This window comes from Macaca nemestrina, chromosome 13 (assembly GCF_043159975.1).
Source record: "Macaca nemestrina isolate mMacNem1 chromosome 13, mMacNem.hap1, whole genome shotgun sequence".
In the NCBI taxonomy this organism is placed as follows: domain Eukaryota; kingdom Metazoa; phylum Chordata; class Mammalia; order Primates; family Cercopithecidae; genus Macaca; species Macaca nemestrina.
The window spans coordinates 114,083,493-114,101,711 of record NC_092137.1 but is presented as its reverse complement, the minus strand read 5'-3'; the positions used below and the strand labels follow the sequence as shown (position 1 = coordinate 114,101,711).

The following is an 18,219-nucleotide window of genomic DNA, read 5'->3' as shown; positions in this document are numbered from 1 at the left end:
TGGGAGAATTGCTTGAGCCTGGGAGGTCGAGGCTGCACAGCACTGAAGCCTGGGTGACAGAGTGAGATCGTCTCAAAATTTTTATTGTTATATAAAATAAAATAAATTAATTCTTAGCATAGGCATACAAAGGGAATTACATTCTCCATGTCACAAAGAAGCAAAATAATGCTTCTTTTAAAGCTTCTTTGTGCATTATTTTGCATAGCTGAAATGTACCAGAGTCAGGATTTGGTCTAAACTATACCCGCCTATCTTCAGGTAGCACAATCACTCATTTCAGCCCTCGCTCCCACGGCTGGTAGAATGCTGGAGTGACTCATCCTGAGTGCAAGCTGAGCGGCCCCAGATGCCATGCCCGTGAAAGGGAGCTGAGACACTGATCCAGTCTCTCCAAGTCTTTCGGTGTTTGCTCAAAGGTTATTACTAAACTTTAAAACCAAAACAGCTCTAAATATACACGTTCCTCAAAATTAGATATGCTGGCAAGAGAAATGGAGACCAAGTTTTTAAAGCTCAAAATGAATTTCAGCGTTACAGAGTTCTATATACATCGGGACCATTTGGAAGCCCCAAGGAGGCAACCTGCGATGGGAATCAAAGCTCTCGTCGCCACTCCTCCAGCCCCCAGTGTGTGACCTTAACAAGTCACTTATGTTCCTTAGAATGCAGTGTCCTTCCTTCTGATGAAATTGTACATAAAATTAAAATGTAGAAAACAAATACAAGAGGAACTGCTGGCTGCCACCCAGGCAGCCTCCCTCCCGATGCCTCAGTCACGGCTTCTGGGCCTCTCGGTGAAACTCTGGGATCCTGAGTACTCAGGTACCTGTCAGTCTAAGCCATGTGATCATGAAACTCCTAATTACAGCCACGACTAATGTAATTTTTTAGAATTCCTATGGGAACCAGTTTACAAAAACAGAACCCGTGAGTCATGATCATGATCATATGGGTCACCAAGAAACATAACTTCCAGAATGTATTCTTGGTTTCTGTAACTGCAAGTTGCAAATGCCCTGAAAAGGTATGATTTTGTTCCAGATACAAAGAATAGATGTGGCTGCTTTACAAGCTTGAGAACCACAGATGCAGGCCCAACCTTGCTAGAATCGGCTAATGAAATGCTGGATGTGGAGGCGACCTCACGAGACACTGCAGGCCCAGAGAGGCGAATGTAGGGGCCGTGGTCACGAAATGGTATCAGACCCATAAGCTGAAGGGTCATCTAGGGAGTGCAGGCCAGTGAGAAGAGAGGAGCCCAGGATAGACCCCAGGGACCCAGGATGGACGCCAGAGACCTGAGGGAGCCTCCTGCTCACTCAGGAGCAGCCAGCCTGAGTGAGGCCAGCAGGAGAGGATGCTGTGTCAAAGGCCAGGAGTTCTGGAAGGAGGGAGCTTCCTGAGCTTCCAGAGTTGCTGAACGTGCTGAAGGCTGAGTAAGGGGGCGACAAAGCAGCCCAGCCTGTGGCAGCCTTGACAAGAACACAGGGAGGGCAGCAAGGGGCGGAAGCCTGGCCCTCATGGGTCCAGGAGGAGCCCGCAGGGAAGAAGCTGGTCTGGTGTGGTCAGTGCCACCAGCAGAGCTGCCTGTTCTGACACCCTGTGCTTGGAAGTCAGTGCCCCATGCCAGCCTAGACATTCTTATGACTTTGGTCTTTGAATTTGCTTTGTAAGTGAAGTCTGATGGGACGATGGGCAGAAAAGCATGCACTGGGGCGCTGGGCCTTCATGTCTGCATAGTCCCACCTCTTCCTTTGGCCTCCAGGAGAAGGGGCCTCCCCAACTCCCAACCCCCAACCCCGAACCCCAGGCTCTGCCCGGCCTCCTCCTCTCCCTCCTGCCCATCACCACCACCACTGCCACCCTCCACCACATGTTGACTAAGACAGACCACCGTTCTACAGTCATCCTCCACCCCGCCCCCTAATCCCCAGTGAGACCTGGGCCAGGATGTGTGAAGGTCGGGCTCAGTCGTGGGCCTCATGATATCTCGGGCAGGGGCCCATGGCCATCTCCGTCCCTCAGTGCATTCGGGGGCAGCTCTGTGGTATTTTCTTGCCCATCCACGATCCAGGTCCAGAGAGCATCTGGTGCAGAGGCTGCAATCTCTGGAGAGGTGTCCGCCACAGGGGTTGCACAGCCACCTGGGAAGGGAATATTAACTTCCCGCCTGAGTGGGCCCTACATTCTTGTTGTGCACGGGGTCCGGCAAGTTATGTAGCTAGTGAAGGCAGTAACTTTACAAGGTTCAACTTTGAAAAGGAGCAGAGAGGTGGCACAGAAACTGGCAGGAAATGTAAAATCAAACAACATTTCTCATTTTTTAGGGTGGGCAGTGCTGCGTACGTCTGTATGGTTTTGGGGATAAACACGTAGGAGAGAAAGACTGAGGCAGCGAGAGGGGGATGGGAGGAGAGCTACAGGTGGGAAGCCCTTTTGAAGCAACAAGAGCTAGCCGTGAGCCAGGCGGCCTTCGCCTAGCAACGCAGGAAGGAGAAAGGCAGAGGTTTGGTGACAGCAGGATGAGGAAAGGCGAGGCTGCCCCCTTCCATTTAACACATCACATCTAAGTAATTGCCCTGTCTGAGAGTGAAGGTGGAGGAGGCATGTGGAAGTCGGTGGAGAGATGCCAGTCCCGGCAAGGGGAGCGCAGGAGAACCAGAGGGTCTAGTGGAATGGACAGCTTCCTCTGCACCACTTTTCACAATGTTTAGTTCTTTTGTCTCTTTACCTGTGTTATTTGCATTTTTGTCTCTCTCCCTGATAAGAATGTGAACTCTGTGAGAAGCCCTGCCCCCAGGCCCAGGGCCTGGCTCATGATGGAACTCAGCAAAGTTATTCGTAGAAAAAGGGACCAAGGAAGGCAGGTGAGGAGGTGGTGTCAGGTCTCGTAGCCTAATGTAATCATTATTCAGGTTTAGCCTATGTCTCCTAGAAAAAGGTGTGCATTTGACAAAAAGATGTGCTCCTCTGAGGTGAACTGCAGGCCAGGATCATTTTCTCCCCATTTTAATGTAAAGAAACTGAGGAATATATGTGTGAAATGGATCACAGATTGATTGATTGATTGATTGATTGATTGATTGAGACGGAGTTTTGCTCTTGTCGCCCAGGCTGGAGTGCAACAGCACGATCTTGGCTCACTGTAATCTCCGTCTCCTGGGTTCAAGCAATTCTCCTGCCTCAGCCTCCCAAGTACATGGGACTACAGGCATGTGCCACTATGCCCGGCCAATTTTTTTTTTTTTTTTTTTTTGCATTTTTAGTGGAGATGGGGTTTCACCATTTTGGCCAGGCTGGTCTCGAACTCCTGACCTCAGGTAATCTGCCCGCCTTGGCCTCCCAAAGTGCTGAGATAACAGTTGTGAGCCACTGTGCCCTGCCCAGGTCTTTATATTGTAGAACACTTTCCAAATTTACAAAATACATTCACGTGTATTATTTTATTTTGCTTCCACAACAACTACAGCAGGTGACCTAGATGGTTATGACTATTCCCATTTTGTAGAATTCAGAGGGACTAATGTTGCACCATTAATACATGGTAGATTTAGAGCCCAGGTCATTGGGTTTCTAGTTTTGTGCACTTTTGACCTCACTGCCCACCTTTATAACCAGATACTGGCCACAGATAGTCATGGTTCTGCAGTCAGCTGCCCCAAATCCCTGAGGGAATTAACTGGGGTTAATTCCGAGTTCCCTGGGGACTAGGGATCTCTTACTCTTCTCTCCAGAACTGGGATCTGCTTCTCTCCACTCTAGCCCAAAAGGCTGGCTGGAAAGTAGGATACTAGCCTCAAAAGGGGAAGAAACTCAAATGATTTCATGATAACTGAGTAGCAAAGGGAAATGGCCACAATCCAAATCCTTCTTGCTCCATGCACATCTCCTAGATGGAAACAGTGAATTCAAAGAGATATATGGCCAAGGGAGAATGCCCAATTCCCCAGGGCTGCTTCCAGGACCCAGATGTCAGTAGCGGTGCTGGAGAGGGACGACTTATAACCATATGCCAATAACTTCAAACAGAACTTCAGATGGCTTTCATGGACCCCAGACACTTTTGCCTGCGTAAGTCCCTTCATCCATAAAAATAAGATTAAAAATAATATTTTCCAACTGTGTTGATATAAAACAAATATATTAATATTTTATATTAAATTTTTTTCTAACCTTAAACTGTATTATTTTTTCTGAATTTATAAGAAATGAAAACATTTTTGTGCTCTACTAAAAGTATTGCAGACCTTAGGCGCTGCGCCCCTAGGCCTAATATGTTGGCCAGAGCTGGCTTCAAAATTCCAGGCCCTCCCTGAGCCACATGCTCTGCCTTCTCTCCCTGTTGTTTTTTGCTGTTGTGTTTTAGTTTTCAAAAATGATGACTAATCACAACCATGTCATAATAGAAGAGCAAAGAAGGAAAACTTGTATTTCTTCTCTATGATGTCAGAGAATTCTCAAATCTCTGGCTACGGTTTTAATCCTCTGCTTTTGTTAAGCTTCCAAGCATTGCGTTGTCACCAAATACGTTAGTGCTACAAAATATCATTAAGTCAGCTGAGCTCACCCTTCCAGCTGTTACAATAAATGGGCAAAATAAAGGAAAACCAAAACCCCAAGCGGTTTTAACAACGTGATGATTGATGATTGAGTTCTATTTTTCTTTCCTCTTCCCCTGTATTTGGCTGCAAACGACTTACACCACCTCCCCAGCGTTTTTGGCCCTTGAGTAGGAGTGTGCCCTTGCCAATGTAGAGAAATCGAGCTAGGCTTTCATGCTTGGAATCCACTATGTATTCAACTCCCAAGCCTTTTGAGCTTCAGCCATAATTAGTTGTAATGTGTTTATGGGGCCAAGAGAATTTAAAACATGCAAGACATGAGTCAGGACAGGATGATATCAAAATCCTTATTTATTCTGGGTTTTAGTCTAATCTCATTGGGTTCCACACGCATCATTGTTTTTCTTGAATATTAGCAAGGTAGGGAAAGAGGGAAAATCCCTGCAGGATTTAGACATTCAGGCCCATACCCAATCCTTGTGGAAGGGTTTATGTTTCTTAAACTCATATCCTAGACAATGGGCTCAGCCCTGGAAGGTCATGTTTTGTTTTCCTTTCATTTGGCTAATAACCCAGTAAATATTTGCTCTCATGACCAAAAATCATCCTGAAATGTATGCAAGCATATTGAATGTCAAAAAAAAAGCATGGGCATATGTTGAAAAGTCATGGAAGAGGAAGAAAGAATGACATTGCAAAGCTGCCTTCACTCTCTGCAGCCACTGAGCAGTTCTAAGGGAACTGCTAATACAGTGATGCAAAATCTGTGCAAGAACCCCTTGTAAATTCTTTCCATTTCCATGGCCCGTGCATTCGATGAACACTATTTGCTAAAGACGAAGCCTGGACTGGCTTCAGAGAGCAGCCAAGTAGGCAACACATTCCACAGTATTCCTTGAAAACCTTTAAGAAAGTACACTTCCCCTCAGAGAGATCCCAACCTACGCCCATCTCTAGCCCCACTCCTCAGACCTACCATCTTCTATCCTACTACTGTCCGTTCATTCATAAATGGACACTTGTGTTACTCCCGTCTTTTAGCTATTGTGAATAACACTGCCATGAACATGGTGTACAAATAGGAGTTGTTAGTATTATCTTCATCTTGTAAAGGAGGACATGGACACAGAGAAGGAAGTCACTGTTAAAAGTCATACAACTGGTGGTAGTGGAACCAGGATTTGAACCCAGAGCGGTGGACTCCAAATCCCATACCAAGTACATTTGTGCCTTGATCCATTTATTAAAAGCAAGCAGAGTAAGAGGGTCAAGAACTATCATATATATGTTAAATTTCTTTCTTCCTAGCCCATCAATGCCCAAAAAGTACTTACAACTTACTAAAATAGTTAAATAGATAACACGTAACATTGAAAACCATTACAAAAAGAATGAGCCAGAAGCAAGTAATAGGAGAATGTTGGGGGAAGGATATAAGAAGCCCTGGCTGCTTAGCTTAATGGAAATGGTGGCAGGTCTTTCTGGAACATCAATTTTTCTCCAATATTTGGGGAAAGATACTAGTTTATTTCATTGGTAATGTAAAGTCATGCCTTTATATTAGAAGAGATACTGACATGACTTAAAAAAGAAGTTTACATAAATTTTCATATTTTGTACTTTTTTTTTTTTAAGACAAGGTCTTGCTCTGTTGTCCAGGCTGGAGAGCAGTGGCATGATTATGTCTCATTGCAGCCTCCAACTCCTGGACTCGAGTGATCCTCCCACCTCAGCCTCCTGAGTAGCTGGGACTGCAGTCACACACCACCGCCCACCACTCCTGCCTAATTTTTTGTAATTTTCGGAGAGATGGGCTTTCACCATGTTGCCCAGGATGGTTTCAAACTCCTGGGCTCAAGGTATCCTCCCACCTCTGCCTCCCAAAGTGTTGGGAGTACAGGCGTGAGCCACCAGGCCTGGAGAGTACATTTTTATTTTGCAAATTTTATCAAAAAAATTTTCAACTGTAAGCAAAAGTATAGAAATTTTAATACAGCGAGTCCCCGTATTGCCTCTCCAAACTTAACAATTAGTGAGATTTTTGTATCATTCATTCCTATTTCTCTTTCTGCCTTCCTTCTCCCTTTCTTCTTTTCTTTTTAATTGGTAAAGTCATTTAAAATAAATTCCAGCCTTCATGTCATTTCACACCTGTGTACTTAGCATATGTGTCTTTTAAAAAAAGACAGATTTTTGTTACATAACTAACATGCCATTACCACATTTTAAAAATTAAAAACTAATTTCTTGGTGAAATATTACACTCCTTCCATATTCAGACTTCGCTGAGTGTATCCGTTTGTCTATTGCCACTTGGCCTGTGTGAATCAGGATCTCAACAAGATTCATATATTTTGTGGCTGATAGCCTCTTAAGACTCTTTTTTTTTTTTTTTTTTTTTTTTTTTTTTTTTTTTGAGACGGAGTCTCGCGCTGTCACCCAGGCTGGAGTGCAGTGGCCGGATCTCAGCTCACTGCAAGCTCCGCCTCCCGGGTTCACGCCATTCTCCTGCCTCCGCCTCCCGAGTAGCTGGGACTACAGGCGCCCGCCACCTCGGCCGGCTAGTTTTTTGTATTTTTTAGTAGAGACGGGGTTTCACCGTGTTAACCAGGATGGTCTCGATCTCCTGACCTCGTGATCCGCCCTTCTCGGCCTCCCAAAGTGCTGGGATTACAGGCTTGAGCCACCGCTCCCGGCCGCCTCTTAAGACTCTTAATCTACAGCTGGTTCCACCCGGTTTTTGTGTCACTGGTTTTTGGAAGGTCAACCAGGTCAGTTGTCCCATAGAAGTCTCTCTCCGTGGGTGCTTCTGTTCGCTTCTTCTCGATGTCATTTAACTGATATTTCTGTCTCTGTATTTTCTGTAAATTGAAGGTTAGTGCTAAAGAATCCATTGGATTCTTCCAATGCAACTCTAAATCTTCTGTGTTTTGCTTTTTCTACAAGAATATTTCTTTTTTTTTTTTTTTTTTTTTGAGATGGAATTGCGCTTGTCACCCAGGCTGGAATGCAGCGTTGCAATCTCGGCTCACTGCAACCTCCGCCTCCCGGGTTCAAGCCATTCTCCTGCCTCAACCTCCTGAGTAGCTGGGATTACAAGCGTGCACTACCACGTCCAGCTAATTTTTATATTTTTTGAAAAGACAGGGTTTCACAACGTTAGCCAGGCTAGTCTCGAACTCCTGACCTCAGGTGACTCGCCCACCTTGGCCTCCCAAAGTGCTATAATAATATTTCATAAGTGAAACTGGGCACTCCTTATTACATCCTATCAAAAGACCCCTACTGTCAGGCTGTCCCTCTCTTAGTAAGGTTCAGATGGTGACAGCCACTTTTTCCAATATGAAAACCGCTACCAAACTTGCATTTATTGGTTTCCTCGTTGATCATTTGTGCCCCCCTGAAGCAGGTACTTCATGATAGTTCCAAAACAGTGACTTTTGAATTATGCAGTAGCTCTGCATAACAAACTATCCCAAAACTTGACGGCCTAAAACAATTATTTGTGCACAATTCCACAGGTCACAGTTTGGGTAGAGCTTTGTTGAGCAGTTTTTTTCTGATACAGCCATGTGGCATTAGCTGGATTCCTTCATTCTACTGCATCCAGCTGGTACCTGGGCTGGCAAGTCCAACAAGGTCTTGCTCATGGGCCTGGCTCCTCAGTGGTCATCCTCTCTTTCCAAATGGTTAGCTTGGGCTTCCTTGTAGCGTGATGGTCTCTGGGTTGCTCTTGTGACTGGCTTTGAAGAGGGTGTTCTAGTGACAAAGGCAGAAGCTATAGGTCTCTTAAGGCCCAGCCTTGAGAGCTACAGAGCGTCCCATCCATCTCATTCAATTGGCCAGAACATGTCATGGGACCATTGCAGGTCAAAAGGATTTGAAATAGACGCTACCTCTTGCTGGGGAGGTCACAAGGTCACAGTGCAAAAGAGGATGGGAAGTACCATTGTGGCCATCTTTGGGAGCACAATCGCAATTATGTGGGGGCACATGAGGTGGTGACAGTCTAATCCCTCCACCATAAAGTTCCCACCACACTTCCATCTCACTGTGTCCTCCACTTGTGTGCTTTGCAAAGTCAGATCATCCATTACAGGTCATAAAGGGTGACCTTCTAATTTGGTTTATTTTTCCACCTTTTTTTGTAAATAATTTTCTTTCATTAACTAGGGCTATCACATTAGTCCTTGCAAGGCACGATAAATGGTTTGTTCCTTTCCTTCCATTGCCAACGTTCAAAGGATTTGAAGTCCTAATTACCTACAATGGTCACCAGTGAATTATTTTTTGTTTAGCGTGTGTACTTCATTTTGTTTTGTTGTTGTTTCTAAACTCCCCTTGTCAATAGCATGGAGAGTTCATGTTTTTACACATTTAGTGTATTTTGGTAATTAAGCATCATTTTTTGATGCTCAATTTGCTCTGTCTTTGGCCAGTGGTCCCCTTGCATATTGTCTAGTGTGTTATTTTGACATATGCCCACTAGTCCTCGATAGCTTCCGTTTGTTTCTGACACACCAAAATGTCCCACTTCATTTACATATTTTCTGTCCCAGAACTGATTTCTTCCATTGGGAAATAGTATTTACAGATCACCCTTTAGGCACTAGGAGTAGTTAGTGCTGCAATGTTGCCTTTGCTTTCAGGTTGGGCCAGTTAAAAAAAAAAAAAAAAAAAATTAAATCATGAGTTAATCCTGATAGTTTCAATTACATTGCAGGAATTTTTCTTATCCCCTTTGGCTTTACACTTGTCCTTTTTTTTCTCTTATGTTAAAAATATTGGCTTCAAATTATTCATTTGCTGTATCATACAAACTATGTAGAATTATCACAAAGTATTATTACTAATGTTGCTACTAAAAGTAAGACTGCAGAATGGAGTTGAACACTGTGTGGCAGCATTATTTGTTCCTATAAAATATTTCCTCATGCATGCACAGGTTAAATAATGTCTTCTAAAGTCACTTGAAATCATTATTTTCTCTGTGTGATTATGTCACCAAATTGATGTAGAGTTGGCTCATTCATTTAAAATGTATGTTTTTTGAATCTACAAAACATTGACATGATTCAAAGGTGTCTTCTTTCCTTCTGTCCCCTGTGCCCTCTTCTACAGATAATGATTTATATTTATTTTTTATTTATCTCTTCAGGGTTGCTTTTTGAAAATGTAAGCAAATCAGTAAATATATTTATATCATCTCTCTTTCTTACACGAAAGGTTTGTGTTCTACATTTCTCCCTTTTTTTTTTTTTTTGCATCAACTTTCTTTGTGTAGATGCTCTATTGTTTATTCCCACAGTCCCCTATTAATGGAGACACCTGAGTTGATTCCAGTCCTCTGCTAATACAAATATGCTGCAGTGAATAATTTTGTGCATATGCCTTATAGTATTTTTGGCTGTGTGTCTAAAGGATGGATTCCTAGAAGTGAGAGCTCTGTTTCAAAGGGTCAAATCCTATGTAAGTTTTCTGGACGTTGCCTAATTTCCCTCCATAAGGGGTTATATTTTACACCTTTCCTAGCAATATAGAATAGGGCCTGTTTCCTCACAGGCTCATCCACAAACGATGCTGACAAACATGAGTTTTTGCCAATCTGGTGGCTAAGCATACTCTTAATTTGCATTTCTTTCGCTCTAGCATCTTTTCCTGTATTCAAGGGCCATTTCTTTTATCCTGGCAACTGCCTGCTGATGTCCTTCACACATTTTTCCAACAGAGTCTTCATCTTTTTCTTCATAAATCTTAGGAGCTCTTTATGATGAATGGCATTAGCCTTTATCCTACAAGTCTGCCAAGGTTTGCCTTTGGAATCTGTTTGTGGTGGTTTTTGCCCTCACAGATTTTGAGACAACACCTGACATCTTGAAGCAATTCCATGGTGACAGGGCCTCCCAGGCCAAGACTGCACACCAAGGTTCTGTGGAAACATCTGAGAAGTTGCTTCTCAGACTCAGTTAAGCTACTGAAATTTATAATCAGACTCAACTCTAAGCCTCCTGGATCCCACTTCACAAGTCAATCTGATCAGAAGTGTCTTACCACAAAGGGAGGCTGAGGCTTGTCCCTTTGCTTAGAAGCAATGGAAGTGTCAGGGAACCCTTAGAGAGGGCGGCGGCTTCAGAGACCTTCAGGAGGTGCCCTCATTCCTGCAGCTGCTCAGCTTAGATGGGACCTGTGGCTGTGGTTTTTGAGCACTGTCCCCGCCTGAGTCTGGGGGGAGAATCATGTCTTTCTGACACAATGCTCAACTGGAGTGCATTATATTTACGCTATGAGGGCTCAGAAAACTGGTTCGTGGGAACATCACCATTTTATATGTCCAGGCATCCCATCAATTCAGTATGACACCTTCTCAGTGACTGACTCGCTCATGGGTCCCAGGACTAGAGAAAGCAGGGACCCATGACACGGGATAGAATACGGTGGTGGTTTTTGTTACGGAGAAGAACAAGATGGTCTATTCGCGTGACCTGCTGCCCAACGAGGCTGAGAGGAGTATCGAGTCACTTCACTCTCAGGCAAGAGAAAGAAAAGTGAAGACAACATTGGATTGATGACGTCATGATCTTGTCTGTTCCCAATCCTAATCATGACCTAACAATTTAAAAGTAATAATGAAATAATGATATCCGAACGCGTGATTTTACATCATGTTCCAGAATTTACAAAGCACTGTTGCATTTTATGCTCACAGGCACCATACCAGTGTGTGGTAGAGTGTGCTTGAAAGTCACAGAAAACCCAAGCTACGTGAGGTTAAGTTGCCAGGATCACACAGCTAAGAAAGGGGGAGCTTCAGCTGGAATCCAAACCAAGGCTGGCTGTGGGCGTGTGCCGTGCCTGCAGTCACACAGGACCCTGTGCCCAGGAGGGCCCGTGCTTGGTTTAATGCTCTGCTGTTGCAGTCATGAGATTCACTTTTACCATGTTTGTACAAGGGCAACTGTTCATTTTGCACAGAGCTCCTCAAATTGTGTAGCCAGTCCTGCCCAGACTACATGTGATTTTTCTCCTAAGAATTAAAGTAGCAAATCTAAACTTTTTGAAATACGATTTATTGAATAGTCTTTGTTTCAAGTGGAATTGATACTTAGGTTTTGTGTAAAGACAGTGCCACGTTATTGAAGACCTTAACACCCGCCAGATGAAGCTCTGGGGGCTTCATGTGTTAGCCCCTAGCCTAGGGCCATAAGACCACTTCAGATAACACTTTTTGGTGCCTACGACATATAGGAAATAGCTGCTTTATTATTCAAATCAGGCCCAATTCCCCTGCAAAACAAATAAATGGAGTAGAAGGATTTGTTTTAAAAAAGACAGAGAGAGCCGGGCGTGGTGGCTCAAGCCTGTAATCCCAGCACTTTGGGAGGCCGAGGTGGGTGGATCACGAGGTCAGGAGATCGAGACCATCCTGGCTAACACGTGAAACCCCGTCTCTACTAAAAAAATACAAAAATTAGCCAGGTGCGGTGGCGGGCGCCTGTAGTCTCAGCTACTCGGGAGGCTGAGTCAGGAGAATGGCGTGAACCCGGGAGGTGGAGCTTGCAGTGAGCTGAGATCCGGCCACTGCACTCCAGCCTGGGGGACAGAGCGAGACTCCGTCTCAAAAAAAAAAAAAAAGACAGAGAGAAGAGAAATGTTTATTTTACTGGAATTTTATTATACCAAATATTGTTCCAACATATAGGCCATGATGTGGAGCTCTAAAACCTATTTCTTGTAAAGAAATATATAAGAAAGTCATGTTTGTGTTAGTAAGATTTAATCATCAATCCCCTAGTGAGCCGGGGGAATTCTTGCCACTTTGAAAGACACCTGCCTTAACTATAAGACCTATGGAAATCTCATTTGTAGTGTCATTCTGGGATCACAAAAGGCTTCCATTTAAAATGTATCTTTAATTTTTCTACAGAAATATATATAGATTGCTATCTAACATTCGGAAATTCATAGATTAATTAATTTAAAAGATGTTCAATGGAAGGAAAGAAGAGAAAATGAGCAGTGATAGCTAAAGATAAAGAAAGCCTGATCAATGTATATTCACTTTTTCAAAAAGCATTTAATAGGAAACCTCTTACACTCTGGGCCCCTTACTGACCAGTTCCGGGAGAAATGATGGAAACACAAAACGTTTTAGTAAATATAATTATAATGAGTTCCAATTATTTACAGAATATATATTTTTCTTTACATCATGGGTCATATGTGAAACTGTTGTATTAATTTTAAAAGAGAGAGAAATGCTTCCTAACACACATTAGTTGGAATAGCATAATGACCAGTATAACCAGTTTCTTAAACAAGTCAATTAGAGGAGACGATCTTTCAGGTATCCAATTTGATGTATTATTCACTTGGGAATTAACAGAGAATGGATCTTGATATAAATTCCTCTGTAGGTTTTATTATATTGGCATTTTGGTGGATAGATAATATATAGAACCCCTGGGCCTATCACTATCAAGGATGCTATTGATTGTATCAGCAACATTATCCTGCGATTTTCCCTCATAACTATTTATGCAACTCTCTGTGATTTGTAATTCAGCAGTAATCATTTTCTGTGGCTGCTGCAATTTTCTTTCCATGGGGTACTTAGGCTATGTACTGAAACAAGGCTTGATTTTAAGCCCAAAGATTTGGTGTTTCGTTTTAGAATAATGGAGAGGAGATCAAAGAAGTTTTAGAATTAGAATTAATTGTTAAGGATGAGAAGGAAACATTAGTCCTTTATTTTATTAGTTCCATGGGTGGATCAGAGATAAGCAGTGGCAAAGTGGGAGAACACAGATAAAATCAGAGGTGATTTCATCAGGGTTGCAGGAGAGGAAATTAGCAGGAACCTGATGCTTGGACGAGGTTGAGTCTACTTTTCCCTGCTGGCTCCTTTCGGGGCTGCTTCTGAGCACTTCGTGGGCTTGGAAAGGGAGTAGAATCTTTTTAAAGCCCTGCTTATCCCCTCAGGGAGAAAAAAAAAAATCTCTGAGGGTCCTGGACTTGGGCTGAAACAGAGTTTCAAGAGGGTTGAAACCTTGCTCTGGGAACAGAGGCACAGAGCAAGGTTGGGGAGGAAGGGCTAGCTTTTACTTGCTTAACTGAAGAGTGGCAACATGAAGGTGACGCACAAAACACACTTGTTTACTTTTCTCCATCCATAGTGAGGAAGAAACACACAGAGAAGAACGGTTGCAGCACCCAGGTTGCAGGTGCATCAGAAATAGAGAAATGTATTCACACCCTGAAGCTGATGCCAAGGCCTTCTTAAGGAAGCTCTAGGGGATCAGAAAGGAGTACTTCGATTAGGTCTCCCTGACTCAGGATAACTAACACCAGAACTTTCACTCGTAATTTGCTCAAACTTTGTCTCCAAGATCACACGTTCTCAGTCGCAGAACCATGAGTCATTCTATTTCATCCAAAGATGACTTGCAATCCTGCCATGTTTTGCAGCTGCCACACCCACAGCAGTGCACCTGATTTTCTGTGGATTAAAATGGTCCAACAGCGGGCGCCCCTCCCCACTACCTCGGAAGAGCACCTATTTGTCCTTTAGAATCTACCTTGTCCAGGGCTTTTATATGCCTGGCCTTTGAATCGATCATCAACTCCTTGTATCGTGACTGAGGGAGAGGCTTTCTGGCAAAATCTTGTCAGCGATGTTGATTTCTCCTCCACATTGCTGCTGAAACTGGGATGCAGTCTTCACATTGGCTTTCTTCTTCAGGAAATGCACAGGAGCCTCTTGCCTTGTAATACACAGTCTGTCTCATTCATAAAGTCTTGTCCTGGAAAATGCCTCATTCATCCCTGCAGAAGACCCGCCGTAGGGAGGGCAGGGGCGTTCGAAACCTTGGGAGACAGAAGACAATAGTGGAGTGCTTGGCAGCAGTGCCTGGGCTGCTTTAGCAACACGCACCCACGCCAGGGAGAGGATAAAACGCTGCAGTTGTTTACTTGCCTCTCTGGAGCAAAAGAGTCTCTTCGCCTACAACATAGATGCCAAATCCTCAGGTCCTGAGTGAGGAAATGATGAGCTTCACCGGGGATTGGCATGAAGTCCTGTGCTCCAAGATAGCACGGCGTTTTGCTTGAAAGCATTCGTTGTTTAAAGAGAAAAATGAGAATTGTGGGATTTTTTGTCAATCAAGAGTCAGCCAACTTCCTCTCCCACTGGCCGCTCACGCAGAATGCCCACCGTGCCCTGCGGTGCCCTGCCACGGAGACAGGCTGGCTCGCTCTCTGACCACCAAAGGCATTTGCTTCCCTTTCAGAATCTGATCACAGGCAACTTAAATGTGCCAACGTTACCCGTATTAGTAATTGCAAAATAATAAACATGGCAAATTTCATATTAATAAGGCATCCAGTGTAACTCCTTTTGCAGAAAGAGCTCTCTGGAATCCTAAGCCTAATAGATCTGTGTTTATTGCTCCACCAGCAGCATAATGTGACTGATTTACAAGAGTTTAACTCAAGTGTTAGTCTGACAGTGACGAAGAGCTCCTCACTGGTGCAGTCACTTACACGATCATATTAGTTGCCTCCTCTATTAAAGCAGTGTGGTCGATAATTGGAATGCTTTTATGTCTAGTGGTTCTGACAAGCCTCTTCTTCAGGTCACATATGGGCGGTCTAGCTCTCCGCTCAGCCCAACAGTGGCAAATAATTTAAACTGAGAAAGTATTGTTCTCCTCGTATTGTGGAGCAAGGGCAGTTCAAGGGAAGTGAGACTGCACTGGCTACCTGCTGGTGTGCAGTAAAATAAGGTGGACATGATACAGGGTTGGGAGTACAATTAAATCTATTTTGCACCAATGTGTTGCTGGACAGATGAGTTTCCACATGGCAGAGCTTTATGATCTTTAAGGTAGACTGAACTAATAGATTGGTGTGGAGCGCACTGAAGTTACCAAGGATGAGAAAGCAGGCAGTAGTACATTTGAACTACAGGTTTCTCATATGCTCCACGTCATGCTGAGTTTTTATAGCTCCTGGCTTTCAAAAAGCCTGTTTCAAAGAGGTTTGCGCTAGACTGGGCATGCAGTTTTGCTCTGCAGATATTGTCGCTACCGATTTAGTGGAATGCAATTAGGAAGCCTAAATTAAGTGGTAATGGAGAACCAGCTCTTGAAACTGGGGTTTCCACGGCAACCACTGCTTACAATACAGCCTTCAGTTAGTTTTCCCACTTTATCTGCAAAATGCACAATTGAGCTTTAAAACAGCTCGGCGCTGAAAAACGCACTGTAAACAACTGTTTGCAATGAGAGTTTTACACTGTCTTTAAATACAACAAACTATCACATAAAATTTACTTGCCCTCCCTAATAAAGCAAAATCTGGGTTGCCAATCGGTTAGCGATTTTAAAATTTATTATTCCTTTCCCCTGTTTGGATTTATTTTTAAGGGAAGGTGTCATGAGTCATTAGATCTCTTAACTTTGGTCATTCTTGCTGCATTTTCAGCTCCCCTGACAATCTGCCTATCCCACAGTCCCTTGTTAAAATGTGTTTCATCTCAGCAAAGAATTGTTTCAAATAAACATACAATGTGCTCCTTTTCTAGGTTCTTTTCGTATTTTGGTAACATTTTACAGATTCTGCTTGTATTTTCCCTTTGTAACATGTCATAGATTTGCAAGACTTTCCTATTCACTAATTTGTTATTTGTCTTCTTTCCAGCTTACTACTCTTTTAAAAGTCCATGTTTCATTTCTCTATACATTCGGTGATTAACCATCGAGGCTGTCTTTTGCCAGCCTAAGTAGCAAGAGGAGACAGTTAAAAGACAATATGAAAGCAGGTGTATTGCTAAACACACAGTTGTTTAAAACAGCTATGAAGAACTTGTACTTTTGTAAAACTCATTTTCTTTCGTGGCAGGAATTCATATTGTTTTATTGTAGAGTTGTCATTTTTGCTTAGGTGCATCAGAAATGCATACACTCAGGCACACGTATACAGCTACACTTACGCATGCATTTTTTTAGTGGGGAAAAAATCAAATTGGGTTCTGTAAAGAGGAGAGAGGCTGGAATCAAATTTGGGGTCTCCTAGCTGTAATACTCCGTTTAATTGCGAGTCTTAACAGGATGAGCACTGGAACATGTCCGGACAGATCCAGGCAGCTGGTGAAAACTCATGAATTCTCCACAGCACAGAAGGTAATGTTTCCCAGCAGTTTGTGCTCTCTCAAGGTTGTCGCATTATACGTGTGTTATTTTCACTGCAAGAACATGCAGAGAGGGAGGAAGGCAGAGAGCGTGTGTGTGTGTGTGTGTGTGTGTGATTACGGTCCCTCCCATTTATGTGGCATTCGGTGAGAAAACTCGATTCTGGTGTCAGTGATCATGTCTGAGTCTCTGTCTGATAGGTTCTCTGTAGACGTGGAATATGTCAGGTGGGGAGTGTGCCCTTCACAGTAAGCATGTACCTTCAGCAGCGTGGCCTGGCTGTTTGAATTCTGATTTCTTTCAGAGTCGTTGGTTTTGGCCTAAAGCTGATTTAGGTGGTACCAAAGCTTTATGGGAAAACCCCGGTTTTCTTACTGCTCAGTGATGCTCTCGAGTGGTTCCTACACTTTTCACATTTTGGGAATATAAATGTTGAAGACAACCAAAGAGCCACGTTAAAAAAAAAAAATGGTTGCTGTTTTAATTTTCGGCTCATGGTATTTTCAAAAGTGTCTTTATTACATATCTTGACATTGCTTTAAACACCACCAAGGCTTCATTGTAGATCTTTGTTATAAAAATATGTCTGTCATCTTAAATCTTTAAGAATTTAATCTTGGAGAAGTTATATACATCTTTTTGTTTAGTAATTGATAAACTTGAGAGATACTCTCCAATCTCATTTCAACTATTGATAAGGCACATTGCATATCTTTCCCGTGCCTTAAAATAAAATGTTAATTCAGTGAGTTCTAAATTTAAATCTTCTATGGGAAGAAACCTGGAGTAGTAATGTGCTCACAACTTTTGTAAGGCACCTTGTTTCAACACGACTGGCGTTTTCTGCAAAATACACAAGGACACACAGAAATGGTCCTAGTCTGGCAACAACGTGCAGATTGATGTGTGTGCATTCAATTCCACTTGACAAATCTTTGGGGCAAAGAGAAGGTTCTACTGTAGGGAAATGTCTTAGCGCATTCCAAAAGTGCATTTTTTGCAAGCTATATTTTTAGACTAAACATATGTTCAATGATTTGCCCTCTCCAGGGAGCAGGTTTGCATTCAGGCCACTGAGAGGATGGAGGCTGCATCACAGAAGAGGCCGTGGGAGGTCACAGGTACGGCCTCTCCTTCTGACTGTACAAAGAACTCCGCAAGCTGTGTGGTCAGAATGCCAGGGACAGCCAGGAGCTGCTGTCATCGTTCCAGGTGGAGCTGACAGACTGTCTCTGAAGCGCCCACCTGCGCGTGCGCCCCCCTCTTCCCGGCACAGGCTAGAGATGCGCAGAATCTTAACCACGGCCACTGTTGCCTGCCTCAACCAGCCATGCCCTAAAAGAAACAAATGCATCGCCCCAGAATTCTTATAAAGTTACAATCATCTGCTTAATCCTTTTAATTGCCTTTTCCTTCAACTTAAACTTTAATTTCAGGTATCTTCTGTACAACACAGAAGTCACGTT

The 18,219-nt window shown here is 43.3% G+C and overlaps 1 protein-coding gene across 1 annotated transcript in view; it reads right to left on the bottom strand.

The window, feature by feature from the left end:
* Positions 1-18,219, bottom strand: part of LOC139357744 (uncharacterized) — an 89,733-nt gene that overhangs the window by 30,240 nt on the left and 41,274 nt on the right. The gene's annotated exons all lie outside the window — the stretch shown is intronic.